The sequence below is a fragment of the Dreissena polymorpha genome, unplaced genomic scaffold, assembly GCF_020536995.1.
Source record: "Dreissena polymorpha isolate Duluth1 unplaced genomic scaffold, UMN_Dpol_1.0 chrUn066, whole genome shotgun sequence".
NCBI classification, from domain to species: Eukaryota; Metazoa; Mollusca; class Bivalvia; order Myida; family Dreissenidae; genus Dreissena; species Dreissena polymorpha.
In genome coordinates this window covers 139,916-165,569 of record NW_026273380.1, presented here as the reverse complement: position 1 = coordinate 165,569, position 25,654 = coordinate 139,916, and the positions used below count along the sequence as shown (strand labels likewise).

Sequence of the window (25,654 nt, the reverse complement as noted above, 5' to 3'; positions counted from 1 at the left end):
TACACGGTCAACCAGAATGCCTTTGAATTAAGTCGGAGGAAAGCAATTTAGCCCTTATTCGGCATATAAGGGTGGGGGTCAACTTGAAAAACGACTATTCAAGGTCAAAATAATCTGAAATCATGCAATTAATGCACTTATATCGCTCTTTTTGCTAAGAAATGACCAAAAATCAGCTTTCACAGTCATATTTTGCACTTGCAGATGATATTTCATTTTACCTAAAGTTAGTTTAGGTCACAATATACTAAAAGATTTCCTACACAAATTCAATGTGAAAGCAATAACTTTAACAAAAAAAAAGTCAAACTTTTGCGCATATAGACATCCCATAACCATACCTTTTCTTAAAGAGCATTCCAAGCCGCAATGATTTAAACAATAAAAATGGGGGGTCATACGTTGTGCAAGAAAGAATTCGACGCGAATCAGCGGTCACTGTTTTATGGCCATCTATTATCCGGCTTCGTACCAGTTGAGAAGGGTTTCCCGCCATCTGTCAAAGTTCATGTAGTCTCCAACCTTCAAGCAAAAGAGTGCATTTCTGTAAACATCAATGTTTCCCTACCCACATGCACAAAGAAAATTCTAAAAAAAGCCATGGCAAGTGCCCCTACAGAGAATTGTGTCTTCTTATAAATGATGTCATGTTTTTAGAGAGTATAGCATTGCACTCCAAAATATTTTAGTATATTGTAACCTAAAGGAGAAATTTATTTGATTTTAAATGTGTTTTTCTTGCATATTATTATCTTCCTATGCATATTGCAGCAAAATATTAAGTTGGCTGGATTATCTGCCCATTTTGCCATTTTATATCCTATTTCACACGCGGGGTGTTTTCGGTCCGAAGAAGGCAATTTTTTGGCCCCTGTTAAGCTTAAATGTCCCTTTAAGATTTTAAAGTTGTTGTGTTCAATATATGCACACAAAATACCAAAACAAACCCAAATGGACAGGCACGTGGGGCTTATGCGGGGTGGGAAAGAATGAATTTGTTAGATATTTTCACTCAAAGCAATTTGATAATGCCTTTTTTGTTTCTTTTTTTTTTTTAAATCACCCCAAAAATGTCAATTTCAAAGCAAACAAAATCCAATTTCATCACAGACAATAAGCAAATTGGTGAAATGAGAGATCAAAGATACTTTGAAGTGTAGAATCCATAAGCTTCCAATAACTTGTTGTTTCGCACCAATAAAAGTGTGAAATCTTGAAAGCGCCTTGTTGCTCGGAGCCAATTTGTTTACCAGCTGCCAATTATATATTCTAGCATATAATGTCATGGGTGTCTTTAAACTGAAGAAGATGGTCAATATTCACTGCCAGCTCTCATTAAGAGGTCAAAGAGAATACAAATTTTCATATTTTGGGCACCAAAATAAGTACTTTGACTATTTTGATGGTCGGCAATCTTGGTCAAAATGGCGCTTCATAACCGAGCCAAGTCAAAAATGCCATTTTGGTGGGTTTTTAGAATGAAGGAAGGTTAAAATGAACAAGACACACACATGTAGGAAAGATTATACGCTTAGAAATGAGGTTTCATGTTTGTAACAGGGCAGAAAGGCAGTTCAGATCAATGCCAAGCTTCCCTGAAAGGGGTTTCTGGTACTTCTTTTGGGGACACAGCTTCCCGCAGACAGAATTCTCACCACAGCAAATATCATTGAGCCATGTCACCTTGTATGCAAAGACAAGAGAATAAGGTCAATACTCCCTTAAATCACTGAACGAGAGAAAGCATGTACCAAATATAAAAAAACAAAACTGGTTGCTGAGAAATGCCAAATTTTGGCAAAAAGATCCCTCTAAGGTAAATGATGAAGGGGACACTTGCTACACAATCACTATGTTTACGTCGGACGCCAACATCCTTTCAAGCCTGGACCACTGACTGTAAGCCTATTGTGAGGAAACAATACCAAACACAAGCTAATTGTAGGGTTTTGCAAGTAGCATATCAACTCAGATGTACTGCATACATGCTAGGAGCAAGGATAAACCTGTTAAGTGCCAACTTCTGCTGCCAACAAGCACGAGCTTTACTTGTCAGGACACGGAGCTATCAATACAACTGCACGGGAATTGCACGACGGCAAGGATTTGAGTGACCACCAAACCATATTATGACAGTATTTTACACCTTAAACATCATAACTATGCTTATTTGCTTGTGTACATGATAATAATTTAGTATTATTACCTGTTTGCCATCAACAACCCTTCTCCAGTTGCCCTCGGCTAAGTCCCAGACATTTCCCTACCTAAAAAGGTCAAACTACCCAATAAAAATAGGTATAAAATGAAAAAAAGAAATGCATTTATGTATTTTATGTGTATTTCTATGAATAATAGCAAGTGATAAAGCTTGTTATGTTCATGATTGAACTAAATATGAAAGCTGGCTCAGTTAAGCGTTCTGCTGCACTGTCCAAACTGTAAAAATGTCCTGCCATTTCATGTCGGGTGAAATGGGGCTCTGTTTGAATGTTCATGCTTTACGCACAAGCTATTGTTGCGTTACTGGATCACGGAGTCCCTGGCGTTGAATTCTGACTTCATGTTGCACATTAACGCTACCACGGTCAACCAGAATGCCTTTGAATTTAAGTCGGAAAGCAATTTAGCCCTTATTCGGCTATATAAGGGTGGGGGTCAACTTGAAAAACGACTATTCAAGGTCAAATAATCTGAAATCATGCATTTAATGCACTTATATTCTTCTCTTTTGCTAAGAAATGACCAAAATCAGCTTTCACAGTCATATTTTGCACTTGCAGATGATATTTCATTTTTACCTAAAGTTAGTTTAGGTCACAATATACTAAAAGATTTCCTACACAAATTCAATGTGAAAGCAATAACTTTAACAAAAAATAAAGTCAAACTTTTGCGCATAGACATCCCCATAACCATACCTTTTCTTAAAGAGCATTCCAAGCCGCAATGATTTAAACAATAAAATGGGGGGTCATACGTTATGCAAGAAAGAATTCGACGCGAATCAGCGGTCACTGTTTTATGGCCATCTATTATCCGGCTTCGTACCAGTTGAGAAGGGTTTCCCGCCATCTGTCAAAGTCTCATGTAGTCTCCAACCTTCAAGCAAAAGAGTGCATTTCTGTTAAACATCAATGTTTTTCCCTACCACATGCACAAAGAAACATTCTAAAATAAAGCCATGGCAAGTGCCCCTACAGAGAATTGTGTCTTCTTATAAATGATGTTCATGTTTTTAGAGAGTATAGCATTGCACTCCAAAATATTTAGTATATTGTAACCTAAAGGAGAAATTTTTTCTGATTTAAATGTGTTTTTCTTGCATATTATTATCTTCCTATGCATATTGCAGCAAAATATTAAGTTTGGCTGGATTATCTGCCCATTTTGCCATTTTATATCATATTTTCACACGCGGGTGTTTTCGGTCCGAAGAAGGCAATTTTTGGCCTGTTAAAGCTTAAATGTCCCTTTAAGATTTAAAGTTGTTGTGTTCAATATATGCAACAAAATACCAAAACAAACCAAATGGACAGGCACGTGGGGCTTATGCGGGGTGGGGAAAGAATGAATTTGTTAGATATTTTCACTCAAAGCAATTTTGATAATGCCTTTTTGTTCTTTTTTTTTTTAAATCACCCCAAAAATGTCAATTTCAAAGCAAAAAAAATCCAATTTCATCACAGACAATAAGCAAATTGGTGAAAATGAGAGATCAAAGATACTTTGAAGTGTAGAAATCCATAAGCTTCCAATAACTTGTTGTTTCGCACCAATAAAAGTGTGAAATCTTGAAAGCGCCTTGTTGCTCGGAGCCAATTTGTTTACCAGCTGCCAATTATATATTCTAGCATATAATGTCATGGGTGTCTTTAAACTGAAGAAGATGGTCAATATTCACTGCCAGCTCTCATTAAGAGGTAAAGAGAATACAAAATTTCATATTTTGGGCACAAAATAAGTACTTTTGACTATTTTGATGGTGGCAATCTGGTCAAAATGGCGCTTCATAACCGAGCCAAAGTCAAAAATGCTCATTTTGGGGGTTTAGAATGGAAGGAAAGGTTAAAATGAACAAGACACACACATGTAGGAAAGCATTATAAGCTTAGAAATGAGGTTTCATGTTGTAACAGGGGCAGAAGGCAGTTCAGATCAATGCAAGCTTCCTGAAAGGGGTTTCTGGTACTTCTTTTGGGGACACAGCTTCCCGCAGAATTCTCAACACAGCAAATATCATTGATCCATGTCACCTTGTATGCAAAGACAAGCGAATAAGGTCAATACTTCCCTTAAATCACTGAATGAGAGAAGCATGTACCAAATAAAAAACAAAACTGGTTGCTGAAATGCCAAATTTTGGCAAAAAGATCCCTCTAAGGTAAATGATGAAGGGGACACTTGCTACAACAATCCTATGTTTAAGTCGGACGCCACATCCTTTCAAGCCGGGGACCATGACTGTAAGCATATTGTGAGGAAACAATACCAAACACAAGCTAATTGTAGGGTTGCAAGTAGCATATCAACTCAGATGTACTGCATACATGCTTAGGAGCAAGGATAAACCTGTTAAGTGCCAACTTCTGCTGCCAACAAAGCACGAGCTTTACTTGTCAGGACACGGAGCTATCAATACAAACTGCACGGGGAATTGCACGACGGCAAGGATTTGAGTGACCACAAACCATATTATGACAGTATTTTACACCTTAAACATCATAACTATGCTTATTTGCTTGTTGTACATGATAATAATTTAGTATTATTACCTGTTTTGCCATCAACAACCCTTCTCCAGTTGCCCCTCGGCTAAGTCCCAGACATTTCCCTACCTAAAAAGGTCAAATACCCAATAAAAATAGGTATAAAATGAAAAAAGAAATGCATTTATGTATTTTATGTGTATTTCTATGAATAATAGCAAGTGATAAAGCTTGTTATGTTCATGATTGAACTAAATATGAAAGCTTGGCTCAGTTAAGCGTCTGCTGCACTGTCCAAACTGTAAAAAGTCTGCCATTTCATGTCGGTGTGAAATGGGGCTCTGTTTGAATGTTCATGCTTTACGCACAAGCTATTGTTGCGTTACTGGATCACGGAGTCCCTGGCGTTGAATTCTGACTTCATGTTGCACATTAACGCTACACGGTCAACCAGAATGCCTTTGAATTTAAGTCGGAAAGCAATTTAGCCCTTATTCGGCTATATAAGGGTGGGGGTCAACTTGAAAAACGACTATTCAAGGTCAAATAATCTGAAATCATGCATTTAATGCACTTATATTCTTCTCTTTTGCTAAGAAATGACCAAAAATCAGCTTTCACAGTCATATTTTGCACTTGCAGATGATATTTCATTTTTACCTAAAGTTAGTTTAGGTCACAATATACTAAAAGATTTCCTACACAAATTCAATGTGAAAGCAATAACTTTAACAAAAAATAAAGTCAAACTTTTGCGCATAGACATCCCCATAACCATACCTTTTCTTAAAGAGCATTCCAAGCCGCAATGATTTAAACAATAAAAATGGGGGGTCATACGTTAGTGCAAGAAAGAATTCGACGCGAATCAGCGGTCACTGTTTTATGGCCATCTATTATCCGGCTTCGTACCAGTTGAGAAGGGTTTCCCGCCATCTGTCAAAGTCTCATGTAGTCTCCAACCTTCAAGCAAAAGAGTGCATTTCTGTTAAACATCAATGTTTTCCCTACCACATGCACAAAGAAAACATTCTAAAATAAAGCCATGGCAAGTGCCCCTACAGAGAATTGTGTCTTCTTATAAATGATGTTCATGTTTTTAGAGAGTATAGCATTGCACTCCAAAATATTTTAGTATATTGTAACCTAAAGGAGAAATTTTTTCTGATTTAAATGTGTTTTTCTTGCATATTATTATCTTCCTATGCATATTGCAGCAAAATATTAAGTTTGGCTGGATTATCTGCCCATTTTGCCATTTTATATCATATTTTCACACGCGGGTGTTTTCGGTCCGAAGAAGGCAATTTTTGGCCTGTTAAAGCTTAAATGTCCCTTTAAGATTTAAAGTTGTTGTGTTCAATATATGCAACAAAATACCAAAACAAACCAAATGGACAGGCACGTGGGGCTTATGCGGGGTGGGGAAAGAATGAATTTGTTAGATATTTTCACTCAAAGCAATTTTGATAATGCCTTTTTTGTTCTTTTTTTTTTTAAATCACCCCAAAAATGTCAATTTCAAAGCAAAAAAAATCCAATTTCATCACAGACAATAAGCAAATTGGTGAAAATGAGAGATCAAAGATACTTTGAAGTGTAGAAATCCATAAGCTTCCAATAACTTGTTGTTTCGCACCAATAAAAGTGTGAAATCTTGAAAGCGCCTTGTTGCTCGGAGCCAATTTGTTTACCAGCTGCCAATTATATATTCTAGCATATAATGTCATGGGTGTCTTTAAACTGAAGAAGATGGTCAATATTCACTGCCAGCTCTCATTAAGAGGTTAAAGAGAATACAAAATTTCATATTTTGGGCACAAAATAAGTACTTTTGACTATTTTGATGGTGGCAATCTGGTCAAAATGGCGCTTCATAACCGAGCCAAAGTCAAAAATGCTCATTTTGGGGGTTTAGAATGGAAGGAAAGGTTAAAATGAACAAGACACACACATGTAGGAAAGCATTATAAGCTTAGAAATGAGGTTTCATGTTGTAACAGGGGCAGAAAGGCAGTTCAGATCAATGCAAGCTTCCTGAAAGGGGTTTCTGGTACTTCTTTTGGGGACACAGCTTCCCGCAGAATTCTCAACACAGCAAATATCATTGATCCATGTCACCTTTGTATGCAAAGACAAGCGAATAAGGTCAATACTTCCCTTAAATCACTGAATGAGAGAAGCATGTACCAAATAAAAAACAAAACTGGTTGCTGAAATGCCAAATTTTGGCAAAAAGATCCCTCTAAGGTAAATGATGAAGGGGACACTTGCTACAACAATCCTATGTTTAAGTCGGACGCCACATCCTTTCAAGCCGGGACCATGACTGTAAGCATATTGTGAGGAAACAATACCAAACACAAGCTAATTGTAGGGTTGCAAGTAGCATATCAACTCAGATGTACTGCATACATGCTTAGGAGCAAGGATAAACCTGTTAAGTGCCAACTTCTGCTGCCAACAAAGCACGAGCTTTACTTGTCAGGACACGGAGCTATCAATACAAACTGCACGGGGAATTGCACGACGGCAAGGATTTGAGTGACCACAAACCATATTATGACAGTATTTTACACCTTAAACATCATAACTATGCTTATTTGCTTGTGTACATGATAATAATTTAGTATTATTACCTGTTTTGCCATCAACAACCCTTCTCCAGTTGCCCTCGGCTAAGTCCCAGACATTTCCCTACCTAAAAAGGTCAAAATACCCAATAAAAATAGGTATAAAATGAAAAAAGAAAATGCATTTATGTATTTTATGTGTATTTCTATGAATAATAGCAAGTGATAAAGCTTGTTATGTTCATGATTGAACTAAATATGAAAGCTGGCTCAGTTAAGCGTCTGCTGCACTGTCCAAACTGTAAAAATGTCCGCCATTTCATGTCGGTGAAATGGGGCTCTGTTTGAATGTTCATGCTTTACGCACAAGCTATTGTTGCGTTACTGGATCACGGAGTCCCTGGCGTTGAATTCTGACTTCATGTTGCACATTAACGCTACACGGTCAACCAGAATGCCTTTGAATTTAAGTCGGAAAGCAATTTAGCCCTTATTCGGCTATATAAGGGTGGGGGTCAACTTGAAAAACGACTATTCAAGGTCAAATAATCTGAAATCATGCATTTAATGCACTTATATTCTTCTCTTTTGCTAAGAAATGACCAAAAATCAGCTTTCACAGTCATATTTTGCACTTGCAGATGATATTTCATTTTTACCTAAAGTTAGTTTAGGTCACAATATACTAAAAGATTTCCTACACAAATTCAATGTGAAAGCAATAACTTTAACAAAAAATAAAGTCAAACTTTTGCGCATAGACATCCCCATAACCATACCTTTTCTTAAAGAGCATTCCAAGCCGCAATGATTTAAACAATAAAAATGGGGGGTCATACGTTGTGCAAGAAAGAATTCGACGCGAATCAGCTGGTCACTGTTTTATGGCCATCTATTATCCGGCTTCGTACCAGTTGAGAAGGGTTTCCCGCCATCTGTCAAAGTCTCATGTAGTCTCCAACCTTCAAGCAAAAGAGTGCATTTCTGTTAAACATCAATGTTTTCCCTACCACATGCACAAAGAAACATTCTAAAATAAAGCCATGGCAAGTGCCCCTACAGAGAATTGTGTCTTCTTATAAATGATGTTCATGTTTTTAGAGAGTATAGCATTGCACTCCAAAATATTTTAGTATATTGTAACCTAAAGGAGAAATTTTTTCTGATTTAAATGTGTTTTTCTTGCATATTATTATCTTCCTATGCATATTGCAGCAAAATATTAAGTTTGGCTGGATTATCTGCCCATTTTGCCATTTTATATCATATTTTCACACGCGGGTGTTTTCGGTCCGAAGAAGGCAATTTTTGGCCTGTTAAAGCTTAAATGTCCCTTTAAGATTTAAAGTTGTTGTGTTCAATATATGCAACAAAATACCAAAACAAACCAAATGGACAGGCACGTGGGGCTTATGCGGGGTGGGGAAAGAATGAATTTGTTAGATATTTTCACTCAAAGCAATTTTGATAATGCCTTTTTTGTTCTTTTTTTTTTTAAATCACCCCAAAAATGTCAATTTCAAAGCAAAAAAAAATCCAATTTCATCACAGACAATAAGCAAATTGGTGAAAATGAGAGATCAAAGATACTTTGAAGTGTAGAAATCCATAAGCTTCCAATAACTTGTTGTTTCGCACCAATAAAAGTGTGAAATCTTGAAAGCGCCTTGTTGCTCGGAGCCAATTTGTTTACCAGCTGCCAATTATATATTCTAGCATATAATGTCATGGGTGTCTTTAAACTGAAGAAGATGGTCAATATTCACTGCCAGCTCTCATTAAGAGGTTCAAAGAGAATACAAAATTTCATATTTTGGGCACAAAATAAGTACTTTTGACTATTTTGATGGTGGCAATCTGGTCAAAATGGCGCTTCATAACCGAGCCAAAGTCAAAAATGCTCATTTTGGGGGTTTAGAATGGAAGGAAAGGTTAAAATGAACAAGACACACACATGTAGGAAAGCATTATAAGCTTAGAAATGAGGTTTCATGTTGTAACAGGGGCAGAAAGGCAGTTCAGATCAATGCAAGCTTCCTGAAAGGGGTTTCTGGTACTTCTTTTGGGGACACAGCTTCCCGCAGAATTCTCAACACAGCAAATATCATTGATCCATGTCACCTTTGTATGCAAAGACAAGCGAATAAGGTCAATACTTCCCTTAAATCACTGAATGAGAGAAGCATGTACCAAATAAAAAACAAAACTGGTTGCTGAAATGCCAAATTTTGGCAAAAAGATCCCTCTAAGGTAAATGATGAAGGGGACACTTGCTACAACAATCCTATGTTTAAGTCGGACGCCACATCCTTTCAAGCCGGGACCATGACTGTAAGCATATTGTGAGGAAACAATACCAAACACAAGCTAATTGTAGGGTTGCAAGTAGCATATCAACTCAGATGTACTGCATACATGCTTAGGAGCAAGGATAAACCTGTTAAGTGCCAACTTCTGCTGCCAACAAAGCACGAGCTTTACTTGTCAGGACACGGAGCTATCAATACAAACTGCACGGGGAATTGCACGACGGCAAGGATTTGAGTGACCACAAACCATATTATGACAGTATTTTACACCTTAAACATCATAACTATGCTTATTTGCTTGTGTACATGATAATAATTTAGTATTATTACCTGTTTTGCCATCAACAACCCTTCTCCAGTTGCCCTCGGCTAAGTCCCAGACATTTCCCTACCTAAAAAGGTCAAAATACCCAATAAAAATAGGTATAAAATGAAAAAAGAAAATGCATTTATGTATTTTATGTGTATTTCTATGAATAATAGCAAGTGATAAAGCTTGTTATGTTCATGATTGAACTAAATATGAAAGCTGGCTCAGTTAAGCGTCTGCTGCACTGTCCAAACTGTAAAAATGTCCTGCCATTTCATGTCGGTGAAATGGGGCTCTGTTTGAATGTTCATGCTTTACGCACAAGCTATTGTTGCGTTACTGGATCACGGAGTCCCTGGCGTTGAATTCTGACTTCATGTTGCACATTAACGCTACACGGTCAACCAGAATGCCTTTGAATTTAAGTCGGAAAGCAATTTAGCCCTTATTCGGCTATATAAGGGTGGGGGTCAACTTGAAAAACGACTATTCAAGGTCAAATAATCTGAAATCATGCATTTAATGCACTTATATTCTTCTCTTTTGCTAAGAAATGACCAAAAATCAGCTTTCACAGTCATATTTTGCACTTGCAGATGATATTTCATTTTTACCTAAAGTTAGTTTAGGTCACAATATACTAAAAGATTTCCTACACAAATTCAATGTGAAAGCAATAACTTTAACAAAAAATAAAGTCAAACTTTTGCGCATAGACATCCCCATAACCATACCTTTTCTTAAAGAGCATTCCAAGCCGCAATGATTTAAACAATAAAAATGGGGGGTCATACGTTATGCAAGAAAGAATTCGACGCGAATCAGCTGGTCACTGTTTTATGGCCATCTATTATCCGGCTTCGTACCAGTTGAGAAGGGTTTCCCGCCATCTGTCAAAGTCTCATGTAGTCTCCAACCTTCAAGCAAAAGAGTGCATTTCTGTTAAACATCAATGTTTTCCCTACCACATGCACAAAGAAACATTCTAAAATAAAGCCATGGCAAGTGCCCCTACAGAGAATTGTGTCTTCTTATAAATGATGTTCATGTTTTTAGAGAGTATAGCATTGCACTCCAAAATATTTTAGTATATTGTAACCTAAAGGAGAAATTTATTCTGATTTAAATGTGTTTTTCTTGCATATTATTATCTTCCTATGCATATTGCAGCAAAATATTAAGTTTGGCTGGATTATCTGCCCATTTTGCCATTTTATATCATATTTTCACACGCGGGTGTTTTCGGTCCGAAGAAGGCAATTTTTGGCCTGTTAAAGCTTAAATGTCCCTTTAAGATTTAAAGTTGTTGTGTTCAATATATGCAACAAAATACCAAAACAAACCAAATGGACAGGCACGTGGGGCTTATGCGGGGTGGGGAAAGAATGAATTTGTTAGATATTTTCACTCAAAGCAATTTTGATAATGCCTTTTTTGTTCTTTTTTTTTTTAAATCACCCCAAAAATGTCAATTTCAAAGCAAAAAAAAATCCAATTTCATCACAGACAATAAGCAAATTGGTGAAAATGAGAGATCAAAGATACTTTGAAGTGTAGAAATCCATAAGCTTCCAATAACTTGTTGTTTCGCACCAATAAAAGTGTGAAATCTTGAAAGCGCCTTGTTGCTCGGAGCCAATTTGTTTACCAGCTGCCAATTATATATTCTAGCATATAATGTCATGGGTGTCTTTAAACTGAAGAAGATGGTCAATATTCACTGCCAGCTCTCATTAAGAGGTTCAAAGAGAATACAAAATTTCATATTTTGGGCACAAAATAAGTACTTTTGACTATTTTGATGGTGGCAATCTGGTCAAAATGGCGCTTCATAACCGAGCCAAAGTCAAAAATGCTCATTTTGGGGGTTTAGAATGGAAGGAAAGGTTAAAATGAACAAGACACACACATGTAGGAAAGCATTATAAGCTTAGAAATGAGGTTTCATGTTGTAACAGGGGCAGAAAGGCAGTTCAGATCAATGCAAGCTTCCTGAAAGGGGTTTCTGGTACTTCTTTTGGGGACACAGCTTCCCGCAGAATTCTCAACACAGCAAATATCATTGATCCATGTCACCTTTGTATGCAAAGACAAGCGAATAAGGTCAATACTTCCCTTAAATCACTGAATGAGAGAAGCATGTACCAAATAAAAAACAAAACTGGTTGCTGAAATGCCAAATTTTGGCAAAAAGATCCCTCTAAGGTAAATGATGAAGGGGACACTTGCTACAACAATCCTATGTTTAAGTCGGACGCCACATCCTTTCAAGCCGGGACCATGACTGTAAGCATATTGTGAGGAAACAATACCAAACACAAGCTAATTGTAGGGTTGCAAGTAGCATATCAACTCAGATGTACTGCATACATGCTTAGGAGCAAGGATAAACCTGTTAAGTGCCAACTTCTGCTGCCAACAAAGCACGAGCTTTACTTGTCAGGACACGGAGCTATCAATACAAACTGCACGGGGAATTGCACGACGGCAAGGATTTGAGTGACCACAAACCATATTATGACAGTATTTTACACCTTAAACATCATAACTATGCTTATTTGCTTGTGTACATGATAATAATTTAGTATTATTACCTGTTTTGCCATCAACAACCCTTCTCCAGTTGCCCTCGGCTAAGTCCCAGACATTTCCCTACCTAAAAAGGTCAAAATACCCAATAAAAATAGGTATAAAATGAAAAAAGAAAATGCATTTATGTATTTTATGTGTATTTCTATGAATAATAGCAAGTGATAAAGCTTGTTATGTTCATGATTGAACTAAATATGAAAGCTGGCTCAGTTAAGCGTCTGCTGCACTGTCCAAACTGTAAAAAAGTCTGCCATTTCATGTCGGTGAAATGGGGCTCTGTTTGAATGTTCATGCTTTACGCACAAGCTATTGTTGCGTTACTGGATCACGGAGTCCCTGGCGTTGAATTCTGACTTCATGTTGCACATTAACGCTACACGGTCAACCAGAATGCCTTTGAATTTAAGTCGGAAAGCAATTTAGCCCTTATTCGGCTATATAAGGGTGGGGGTCAACTTGAAAAACGACTATTCAAGGTCAAATAATCTGAAATCATGCATTTAATGCACTTATATTCTTCTCTTTTGCTAAGAAATGACCAAAAATCAGCTTTCACAGTCATATTTTGCACTTGCAGATGATATTTCATTTTTACCTAAAGTTAGTTTAGGTCACAATATACTAAAAGATTTCCTACACAAATTCAATGTGAAAGCAATAACTTTAACAAAAAATAAAGTCAAACTTTTGCGCATAGACATCCCCATAACCATACCTTTTCTTAAAGAGCATTCCAAGCCGCAATGATTTAAACAATAAAAATGGGGGGTCATACGTTATGCAAGAAAGAATTCGACGCGAATCAGTGGTCACTGTTTTATGGCCATCTATTATCCGGCTTCGTACCAGTTGAGAAGGGTTTCCCGCCATCTGTCAAAGTCTCATGTAGTCTCCAACCTTCAAGCAAAAGAGTGCATTTCTGTTAAACATCAATGTTTTCCCTACCACATGCACAAAGAAACATTCTAAAATAAAGCCATGGCAAGTGCCCCTACAGAGAATTGTGTCTTCTTATAAATGATGTTCATGTTTTTAGAGAGTATAGCATTGCACTCCAAAATATTTTAGTATATTGTAACCTAAAGGAGAAATTTATTCTGATTTAAATGTGTTTTTCTTGCATATTATTATCTTCCTATGCATATTGCAGCAAAATATTAAGTTTGGCTGGATTATCTGCCCATTTTGCCATTTTATATCATATTTTCACACGCGGGTGTTTTCGGTCCGAAGAAGGCAATTTTTGGCCTGTTAAAGCTTAAATGTCCCTTTAAGATTTAAAGTTGTTGTGTTCAATATATGCAACAAAATACCAAAACAAACCAAATGGACAGGCACGTGGGGCTTATGCGGGGTGGGGAAAGAATGAATTTGTTAGATATTTTCACTCAAAGCAATTTTGATAATGCCTTTTTTGTTCTTTTTTTTTTTAAATCACCCCAAAAATGTCAATTTCAAAGCAAAAAAAATCCAATTTCATCACAGACAATAAGCAAATTGGTGAAAATGAGAGATCAAAGATACTTTGAAGTGTAGAAATCCATAAGCTTCCAATAACTTGTTGTTTCGCACCAATAAAAGTGTGAAATCTTGAAAGCGCCTTGTTGCTCGGAGCCAATTTGTTTACCAGCTGCCAATTATATATTCTAGCATATAATGTCATGGGTGTCTTTAAACTGAAGAAGATGGTCAATATTCACTGCCAGCTCTCATTAAGAGGTCAAAGAGAATACAAAATTTCATATTTTGGGCACAAAATAAGTACTTTTGACTATTTTGATGGTGGCAATCTGGTCAAAATGGCGCTTCATAACCGAGCCAAAGTCAAAAATGCTCATTTTGGGGGTTTAGAATGGAAGGAAAGGTTAAAATGAACAAGACACACACATGTAGGAAAGCATTATAAGCTTAGAAATGAGGTTTCATGTTGTAACAGGGGCAGAAAGGCAGTTCAGATCAATGCAAGCTTCCTGAAAGGGGTTTCTGGTACTTCTTTTGGGGACACAGCTTCCCGCAGAATTCTCAACACAGCAAATATCATTGATCCATGTCACCTTTGTATGCAAAGACAAGCGAATAAGGTCAATACTTCCCTTAAATCACTGAATGAGAGAAGCATGTACCAAATAAAAAACAAAACTGGTTGCTGAAATGCCAAATTTTGGCAAAAAGATCCCTCTAAGGTAAATGATGAAGGGGACACTTGCTACAACAATCCTATGTTTAAGTCGGACGCCACATCCTTTCAAGCCGGGACCATGACTGTAAGCATATTGTGAGGAAACAATACCAAACACAAGCTAATTGTAGGGTTGCAAGTAGCATATCAACTCAGATGTACTGCATACATGCTTAGGAGCAAGGATAAACCTGTTAAGTGCCAACTTCTGCTGCCAACAAAGCACGAGCTTTACTTGTCAGGACACGGAGCTATCAATACAAACTGCACGGGGAATTGCACGACGGCAAGGATTTGAGTGACCACAAACCATATTATGACAGTATTTTACACCTTAAACATCATAACTATGCTTATTTGCTTGTGTACATGATAATAATTTAGTATTATTACCTGTTTTGCCATCAACAACCCTTCTCCAGTTGCCCTCGGCTAAGTCCCAGACATTTCCCTACCTAAAAAGGTCAAAATACCCAATAAAAATAGGTATAAAATGAAAAAAGAAAATGCATTTATGTATTTTATGTGTATTTCTATGAATAATAGCAAGTGATAAAGCTTGTTATGTTCATGATTGAACTAAATATGAAAGCTGGCTCAGTTAAGCGTCTGCTGCACTGTCCAAACTGTAAAAAGTCTGCCATTTCATGTCGGTGAAATGGGGCTCTGTTTGAATGTTCATGCTTTACGCACAAGCTATTGTTGCGTTACTGGATCACGGAGTCCCTGGCGTTGAATTCTGACTTCATGTTGCACATTAACGCTACACGGTCAACCAGAATGCCTTTGAATTTAAGTCGGAAAGCAATTTAGCCCTTATTCGGCTATATAAGGGTGGGGGTCAACTTGAAAAACGACTATTCAAGGTCAAATAATCTGAAATCATGCATTTAATGCACTTATATTCTTCTCTTTTGCTAAGAAATGACCAAAAATCAGCTTTCACAGTCATATTTTGCACTTGCAGATGATATTTCATTTTTACCTAAAGTTAGTTTAGGTCACAATATACTAAAAGATTTCCTACACAAATTCAATGTGAAAGCAATAACTTTAACAAAAAATAAAGTCAAACTTTTGCGCATAGACATCCCCATAACCATACCTTTTCTTAAAGAGCATTCCAAGCCGCAATGATTTAAACAATAAAAATGGGGGGTCATACGTTATGCAAGAAAGAATTCGACGCGAATCAGCGGTCACTGTTTTATGGCCATCTATTATCCGGCTTCGTACCAGTTGAGAAGGGTTTCCCGCCATCTGTCAAAGTCTCATGTAGTCTCCAACCTTCAAGCAAAAGAGTGCATTTCTGTTAAACATCAATGTTTTCCCTACCACATGCACAAAGAAACATTCTAAAATAAAGCCATGGCAAGTGCCCCTACAGAGAATTGTGTCTTCTTATAAATGATGTTCATGTTTTTAGAGAGTATAGCATTGCACTCCAAAATATTTTAGTATATTGTAACCTAAAGGAGAAATTTATTCTGATTTAAATGTGTTTTTCTTGCATATTATTATCTTCCTATGCATATTGCAGCAAAATATTAAGTTTGGCTGGATTATCTGCCCATTTTGCCATTTTATATCATATTTTCACACGCGGGTGTTTTCGGTCCGAAGAAGGCAATTTTTGGCCTGTTAAAGCTTAAATGTCCCTTTAAGATTTAAAGTTGTTGTGTTCAATATATGCAACAAAATACCAAAACAAACCAAATGGACAGGCACGTGGGGCTTATGCGGGGTGGGGAAAGAATGAATTTGTTAGATATTTTCACTCAAAGCAATTTTGATAATGCCTTTTTTGTTCTTTTTTTTTTTAAATCACCCCAAAAATGTCAATTTCAAAGCAAACAAAAATCCAATTTCATCACAGACAATAAGCAAATTGGTGAAAATGAGAGATCAAAGATACTTTGAAGTGTAGAAATCCATAAGCTTCCAATAACTTGTTGTTTCGCACCAATAAAAGTGTGAAATCTTGAAAGCGCCTTGTTGCTCGGAGCCAATTTGTTTACCAGCTGCCAATTATATATTCTAGCATATAATGTCATGGGTGTCTTTAAACTGAAGAAGATGGTCAATATTCACTGCCAGCTCTCATTAAGAGGTCAAAGAGAATACAAAATTTCATATTTTGGGCACAAAATAAGTACTTTTGACTATTTTGATGGTGGCAATCTGGTCAAAATGGCGCTTCATAACCGAGCCAAAGTCAAAAATGCTCATTTTGGGGGTTTAGAATGGAAGGAAAGGTTAAAATGAACAAGACACACACATGTAGGAAAGCATTATAAGCTTAGAAATGAGGTTTCATGTTGTAACAGGGGCAGAAAGGCAGTTCAGATCAATGCAAGCTTCCTGAAAGGGGTTTCTGGTACTTCTTTTGGGGACACAGCTTCCCGCAGAATTCTCAACACAGCAAATATCATTGATCCATGTCACCTTTGTATGCAAAGACAAGCGAATAAGGTCAATACTTCCCTTAAATCACTGAATGAGAGAAGCATGTACCAAATAAAAAACAAAACTGGTTGCTGAAATGCCAAATTTTGGCAAAAAGATCCCTCTAAGGTAAATGATGAAGGGGACACTTGCTACAACAATCCTATGTTTAAGTCGGACGCCACATCCTTTCAAGCCGGGACCATGACTGTAAGCATATTGTGAGGAAACAATACCAAACACAAGCTAATTGTAGGGTTGCAAGTAGCATATCAACTCAGATGTACTGCATACATGCTTAGGAGCAAGGATAAACCTGTTAAGTGCCAACTTCTGCTGCCAACAAAGCACGAGCTTTACTTGTCAGGACACGGAGCTATCAATACAAACTGCACGGGGAATTGCACGACGGCAAGGATTTGAGTGACCACAAACCATATTATGACAGTATTTTACACCTTAAACATCATAACTATGCTTATTTGCTTGTGTACATGATAATAATTTAGTATTATTACCTGTTTTGCCATCAACAACCCTTCTCCAGTTGCCCTCGGCTAAGTCCCAGACATTTCCCTACCTAAAAAGGTCAAAATACCCAATAAAAATAGGTATAAAATGAAAAAAGAAAATGCATTTATGTATTTTATGTGTATTTCTATGAATAATAGCAAGTGATAAAGCTTGTTATGTTCATGATTGAACTAAATATGAAAGCTGGCTCAGTTAAGCGTCTGCTGCACTGTCCAAACTGTAAAAAAGTCTGCCATTTCATGTCGGTGAAATGGGGCTCTGTTTGAATGTTCATGCTTTACGCACAAGCTATTGTTGCGTTACTGGATCACGGAGTCCCTGGCGTTGAATTCTGACTTCATGTTGCACATTAACGCTACACGGTCAACCAGAATGCCTTTGAATTTAAGTCGGAAAGCAATTTAGCCCTTATTCGGCTATATAAGGGTGGGGGTCAACTTGAAAAACGACTATTCAAGGTCAAATAATCTGAAATCATGCATTTAATGCACTTATATTCTTCTCTTTTGCTAAGAAATGACCAAAAATCAGCTTTCACAGTCATATTTTGCACTTGCAGATGATATTTCATTTTTACCTAAAGTTAGTTTAGGTCACAATATACTAAAAGATTTCCTACACAAATTCAATGTGAAAGCAATAACTTTAACAAAAAATAAAGTCAAACTTTTGCGCATAGACATCCCCATAACCATACCTTTTCTTAAAGAGCATTCCAAGCCGCAATGATTTAAACAATAAAAATGGGGGGTCATACGTTATGCAAGAAAGAATTCGACGCGAATCAGCGGTCACTGTTTTATGGCCATCTATTATCCGGCTTCGTACCAGTTGAGAAGGGTTTCCCGCCATCTGTCAAAGTCTCATGTAGTCTCCAACCTTCAAGCAAAAGAGTGCATTTCTGTTAAACATCAATGTTTTCCCTACCACATGCACAAAGAAACATTCTAAAATAAAGCCATGGCAAGTGCCCCTACAGAGAATTGTGTCTTCTTATAAATGATGTTCATGTTTTTAGAGAGTATAGCATTGCACTCCAAAATATTTTAGTATATTGTAACCTAAAGGAGAAATTTATTCTGATTTAAATGTGTTTTTCTTGCATATTATTATCTTCCTATGCATATTGCAGCAAAATATTAAGTTTGGCTGGATTATCTGCCCATTTTGCCATTTTATATCATATTTTCACACGCGGGTGTTTTCGGTCCGAAGAAGGCAATTTTTGGCCTGTTAAAGCTTAAATGTCCCTTTAAGATTTAAAGTTGTTGTGTTCAATATATGCAACAAAATACCAAAACAAACCAAATGGACAGGCACGTGGGGCTTATGCGGGGTGGGGAAAGAATGAATTTGTTAGATATTTTCACTCAAAGCAATTTTGATAATGCCTTTTTTGTTCTTTTTTTTTTTAAATCACCCCAAAAATGTCAATTTCAAAGCAAACAAAAATCCAATTTCATCACAGACAATAAGCAAATTGGTGAAAATGAGAGATCAAAGATACTTTGAAGTGTAGAAATCCATAAGCTTCCAATAACTTGTTGTTTCGCACCAATAAAAGTGTGAAATCTTGAAAGCGCCTTGTTGCTCGGAGCCAATTTGTTTACCAGCTGCCAATTATATATTCTAGCATATAATGTCATGGGTGTCTTTAAACTGAAGAAGATGGTCAATATTCACTGCCAGCTCTCATTAAGAGGTCAAAGAGAATACAAAATTTCATATTTTGGGCACAAAATAAGTACTTTTGACTATTTTGATGGTGGCAATCTGGTCAAAATGGCGCTTCATAACCGAGCCAAAGTCAAAAATGCTCATTTTGGGGGTTTAGAATGGAAGGAAAGGTTAAAATGAACAAGACACACACATGTAGGAAAGCATTATAAGCTTAGAAATGAGGTTTCATGTTGTAACAGGGGCAGAAAGGCAGTTCAGATCAATGCAAGCTTCCTGAAAGGGGTTTCTGGTACTTCTTTTGGGGACACAGCTTCCCGCAGAATTCTCAACACAGCAAATATCATTGATCCATGTCACCTTTGTATGCAAAGACAAGCGAATAAGGTCAATACTTCCCTTAAATCACTGAATGAGAGAAGCATGTACCAAATAAAAAACAAAACTGGTTGCTGAAATGCCAAATTTTGGCAAAAAGATCCCTCTAAGGTAAATGATGAAGGGGACACTTGCTACAACAATCCTATGTTTAAGTCGGACGCCACATCCTTTCAAGCCGGGACCATGACTGTAAGCATATTGTGAGGAAACAATACCAAACACAAGCTAATTGTAGGGTTGCAAGTAGCATATCAACTCAGATGTACTGCATACATGCTTAGGAGCAAGGATAAACCTGTTAAGTGCCAACTTCTGCTGCCAACAAAGCACGAGCTTTACTTGTCAGGACACGGAGCTATCAATACAAACTGCACGGGGAATTGCACGACGGCAAGGATTTGAGTGACCACAAACCATATTATGACAGTATTTTACACCTTAAACATCATAACTATGCTTATTTGCTTGTGTACATGATAATAATTTAGTATTATTACCTGTTTTGCCATCAACAACCCTTCTCCAGTTGCCCTCGGCTAAGTCCCAGACATTTCCCTACCTAAAAAGGTCAAACTACCCAATAAAAATAGGTATAAAATGAAAAAAGAAAATGCATTTATGTATTTTATGTGTATTTCTATGAATAATAGCAAGTGATAAAGCTTGTTATGTTCATGATTGAACTAAATATGAAAGCTGGCTCAGTTAAGCGTCTGCTGCACTGTCCAAACTGTAAAAAAGTCTGCCATTTCATGTCGGTGAAATGGGGCTCTGTTTGAATGTTCATGCTTTACGCACAAGCTATTGTTGCGTTACTGGATCACGGAGTCCCTGGCGTTGAATTCTGACTTCATGTTGCACATTAACGCTACACGGTCAACCAGAATGCCTTTGAATTTAAGTCGGAAAGCAATTTAGCCCTTATTCGGCTATATAAGGGTGGGGGTCAACTTGAAAAACGACTATTCAAGGTCAAATAATCTGAAATCATGCATTTAATGCACTTATATTCTTCTCTTTTGCTAAGAAATGACCAAAAATCAGCTTTCACAGTCATATTTTGCACTTGCAGATGATATTTCATTTTTACCTAAAGTTAGTTTAGGTCACAATATACTAAAAGATTTCCTACACAAATTCAATGTGAAAGCAATAACTTTAACAAAAAATAAAGTCAAACTTTTGCGCATAGACATCCCCATAACCATACCTTTTCTTAAAGAGCATTCCAAGCCGCAATGATTTAAACAATAAAAATGGGGGGTCATACGTTATGCAAGAAAGAATTCGACGCGAATCAGTGGTCACTGTTTTATGGCCATCTATTATCCGGCTTCGTACCAGTTGAGAAGGGTTTCCCGCCATCTGTCAAAGTCTCATGTAGTCTCCAACCTTCAAGCAAAAGAGTGCATTTCTGTTAAACATCAATGTTTTCCCTACCACATGCACAAAGAAACATTCTAAAATAAAGCCATGGCAAGTGCCCCTACAGAGAATTGTGTCTTCTTATAAATGATGTTCATGTTTTTAGAGAGTATAGCATTGCACTCCAAAATATTTTAGTATATTGTAACCTAAAGGAGAAATTTATTCTGATTTAAATGTGTTTTTCTTGCATATTATTATCTTCCTATGCATATTGCAGCAAAATATTAAGTTTGGCTGGATTATCTGCCCATTTTGCCATTTTATATCATATTTTCACACGCGGGTGTTTTCGGTCCGAAGAAGGCAATTTTTGGCCTGTTAAAGCTTAAATGTCCCTTTAAGATTTAAAGTTGTTGTGTTCAATATATGCAACAAAATACCAAAACAAACCAAATGGACAGGCACGTGGGGCTTATGCGGGGTGGGGAAAGAATGAATTTGTTAGATATTTTCACTCAAAGCAATTTTGATAATGCCTTTTTTGTTCTTTTTTTTTTTAAATCACCCCAAAAATGTCAATTTCAAAGCAAACAAAAATCCAATTTCATCACAGACAATAAGCAAATTGGTGAAAATGAGAGATCAAAGATACTTTGAAGTGTAGAAATCCATAAGCTTCCAATAACTTGTTGTTTCGCACCAATAAAAGTGTGAAATCTTGAAAGCGCCTTGTTGCTCGGAGCCAATTTGTTTACCAGCTGCCAATTATATATTCTAGCATATAATGTCATGGGTGTCTTTAAACTGAAGAAGATGGTCAATATTCACTGCCAGCTCTCATTAAGAGGTCAAAGAGAATACAAAATTTCATATTTTGGGCACAAAATAAGTACTTTTGACTATTTTGATGGTGGCAATCTGGTCAAAATGGCGCTTCATAACCGAGCCAAAGTCAAAAATGCTCATTTTGGGGGTTTAGAATGGAAGGAAAGGTTAAAATGAACAAGACACACACATGTAGGAAAGCATTATAAGCTTAGAAATGAGGTTTCATGTTGTAACAGGGGCAGAAAGGCAGTTCAGATCAATGCAAGCTTCCTGAAAGGGGTTTCTGGTACTTCTTTTGGGGACACAGCTTCCCGCAGAATTCTCAACACAGCAAATATCATTGATCCATGTCACCTTTGTATGCAAAGACAAGCGAATAAGGTCAATACTTCCCTTAAATCACTGAATGAGAGAAGCATGTACCAAATAAAAAACAAAACTGGTTGCTGAAATGCCAAATTTTGGCAAAAAGATCCCTCTAAGGTAAATGATGAAGGGGACACTTGCTACAACAATCCTATGTTTAAGTCGGACGCCACATCCTTTCAAGCCGGGACCATGACTGTAAGCATATTGTGAGGAAACAATACCAAACACAAGCTAATTGTAGGGTTGCAAGTAGCATATCAACTCAGATGTACTGCATACATGCTTAGGAGCAAGGATAAACCTGTTAAGTGCCAACTTCCGCTGCCAACAAAGCACGAGCTTTACTTGTCAGGACACGGAGCTATCAATACAAACTGCACGGGGAATTGCACGACGGCAAGGATTTGAGTGACCACAAACCATATTATGACAGTATTTTACACCTTAAACATCATAACTATGCTTATTTGCTTGTGTACATGATAATAATTTAGTATTATTACCTGTTTTGCCATCAACAACCCTTCTCCAGTTGCCCTCGGCTAAGTCCCAGACATTTCCCTACCTAAAAAGGTCAAAATACCCAATAAAAATAGGTATAAAATGAAAAAAGAAAATGCATTTATGTATTTTATGTGTATTTCTATGAATAATAGCAAGTGATAAAGCTTGTTATGTTCATGATTGAACTAAATATGAAAGCTGGCTCAGTTAAGCGTCTGCTGCACTGTCCAAACTGTAAAAAAGTCTGCCATTTCATGTCGGTGAAATGGGGCTCTGTTTGAATGTTCATGCTTTACGCACAAGCTATTGTTGCGTTACTGGATCACGGAGTCCCTGGCGTTGAATTCTGACTTCATATTGCACATTAACGCTACACGGTCAACCAGAATGCCTTTGAATTTAAGTCGGAAAGCAATTTAGCCCTTATTCGGCTATATAAGGGTGGGGGTCAACTTGAAAAACGACTATTCAAGGTCAAATAATCTGAAATCATGCATTTAATGCACTTATATTCTTCTCTTTTGCTAAGAAATTACCAAAAATCAGCTTTCACAGTCATATTTTGCACTTGCAGATGATATTTCATTTTTACCTAAATTTAGTTTAGGTCACAATATACTAAAAGATTTCCTACACAAATTCAATGTGAAAGCAATAACTTTAACAAAAAATAAAGTCAAACTTTTGCGCATAGACATCCCCATAACCATACCTTTTCTTAAAGAGCATTCCAAGCCGCAATGATTTAAACAATAAAAATGGGGGGTCATACGTTATGCAAGAAAGAATTCGACGCGAATCAGCGGTCACTGTTTTATGGCCATCTATTATCCGGCTTCGTACCAGTTGAGAAGGGTTTCCCGCCATCTGTCAAAGTCTCATGTAGTCTCCAACCTTCAAGCAAAAGAGTGCATTTCTGTTAAACATCAATGTTTTCCCTACCACATGCACAAAGAAACATTCTAAAATAAAGCCATGGCAAGTGCCCCTACAGAGAATTGTGTCTTCTTATAAATGATGTTCATGTTTTTAGAGAGTATAGCATTGCACTCCAAAATATTTTAGTATATTGTAACCTCTAGGGAGCTAGTCAACTCGTACCTTAGTCAACTCGTACCTTCGGTCAACTCGTACCCGATTTGGTCAACTCGTACCCGATTTTTGGTCAACTCGTACCCCCACTAGTCAACTCGTACCCGAATTGGTCAACACGTACCCTCCTAAAAATTATTTATATACATCAAATACGTGAAATATGTTTTAGTTAGAAATTAGTTATGTAGAATATGATTATTAAGTTGAAACTATTATCCTTAAGAGTATACTAAATATTGATGCATGCATAAATCATGTTTATAAAACAGAACTGTTATTATTATTTTTTTTAGAAATTATCTTTAATATGATTTTTAATATGATTATTAGCGTATGATTAAGTAAATAAACATTAATTATGTAAATAAAACAGAGCAGTATATTTTAAATTTTGTAGAAATTGGCCTCAAAGAAAATGTTCAATTATAATAAAAACATTAAGGTATAAGATTATTATTATTTAATTATATAAATATTAAAATGGTAAGCAGTGCAACTTAAAGGCCAATTTCGTAAATTATGTAAACGGTCTCCAAATGGAGAGATAAAACGTTTTCAATTAAAAAGACCATTTATTGTATAAGCAAACCAAAATGACCGATATATATGATAAATTACGTTTTCGGTGATAGGTTTCTCTTCCGCAATTGACATAGTAACACGACTAAAAGTACGTTAGAGTAAGAGTATCTTTGCTTGATGTATTAATTCAATACATTATTTAATTAGAATTTCATACGGATGGATTTGAACGGTTTTTGTAATATATTGTTGATTAACTTTTGGACTTGGATGTATTGGACTTTGAAACATTATGTAAAGAACTGAATAAAGAACACAGAACTATGGAACGCCTTGACTGTCTTATAATACCAAAAACTTGTGATATTACGTCAATCTGACTCTGCATGAATGCCTGTAACCATTATATATATGCATACTCACAATATATAAATACATAATTTGAATATATACATATAAAGCATTAATATATATAGATAAAATGTAAAAATATACAGATACAAATGTATTATACACAGATAATCTTCCATTATATAAAGGCATTTCTTCTTTATATGAAGGCAAAATATCTTTATATGAATGTCTGTAACCATTATATATATGCATAATTATAATATATAAATACATAATTTGAATATATACAGATAAAGCATTAATATATAAAGATATAATTTTCTTATATATAGACAACATGTAAAAATATACAGATACAAATGTATTATACACAGATAATCTTCCATTATATAAAGGTATTACTTCTTTATATGAAGGCAAAAGATCTTTATATGAACATAAATCGTTATGCAATAATTATAAAAGATCCTTATATATACATAAAACATTGAGAGATACAGATAAAATTGTATTATATATATGTATTATACCTCGATACATAGATATTATGTATTGATATGAAGATATATGTATTTTAATTTTCTTATATGAAGTTTAGACATTAATATACGAAGCTATTCGTTATTTATGTATTGGTCACTCATCATTATATAAAGTGCTTTCCTCATTATAATACTACTACTAAAGAGTGAATTTTACAAGCCAAAAATTTTGCACGCACCGGAAAATTGCGCGGTAATCTACAGTCTACGTCTACAACATGGCAGACGACGCCCGTAAGGAGTGTTTTGCATTCAATTGGTTTACATTCACTGTATCAAAATTTTATGAGTAAAAAAATAGATTCTATTGAGATTTGTAAATCGTTAGAAGATAACCAGTTAACAAATTTAGGTCTGGTGACC

The 25,654-nt window shown here is 36.3% G+C and overlaps 1 long non-coding RNA gene across 13 annotated transcripts; it reads right to left on the bottom strand.

The window, feature by feature from the left end:
- Positions 1-2,209: 2,209 nt before the first annotated feature.
- Positions 2,210-23,812, bottom strand: LOC127863948 (uncharacterized). Of its 13 annotated transcripts, XR_008041302.1 has the most exons (11): positions 23,551-23,812; positions 22,778-22,839; positions 21,051-21,101; positions 20,207-20,268; positions 18,409-18,530; positions 17,636-17,697; positions 15,838-15,959; positions 15,066-15,127; positions 7,349-7,410; positions 2,981-3,102; positions 2,210-2,267 (listed from the first exon to the last, which is right to left on the bottom strand). It is a non-coding gene; the product is annotated as an uncharacterized LOC127863948 (long non-coding RNA). The 13 variants fall into 13 exon arrangements; XR_008041305.1 differs by lacking the exon at positions 22,778-22,839 and having other exon boundaries at positions 23,622-23,641; XR_008041304.1 differs by lacking the exons at positions 22,778-22,839; positions 23,551-23,812 and adding an exon at positions 21,971-22,509.
- Between the last annotated feature and the right edge of the window lie 1,842 nt (positions 23,813-25,654).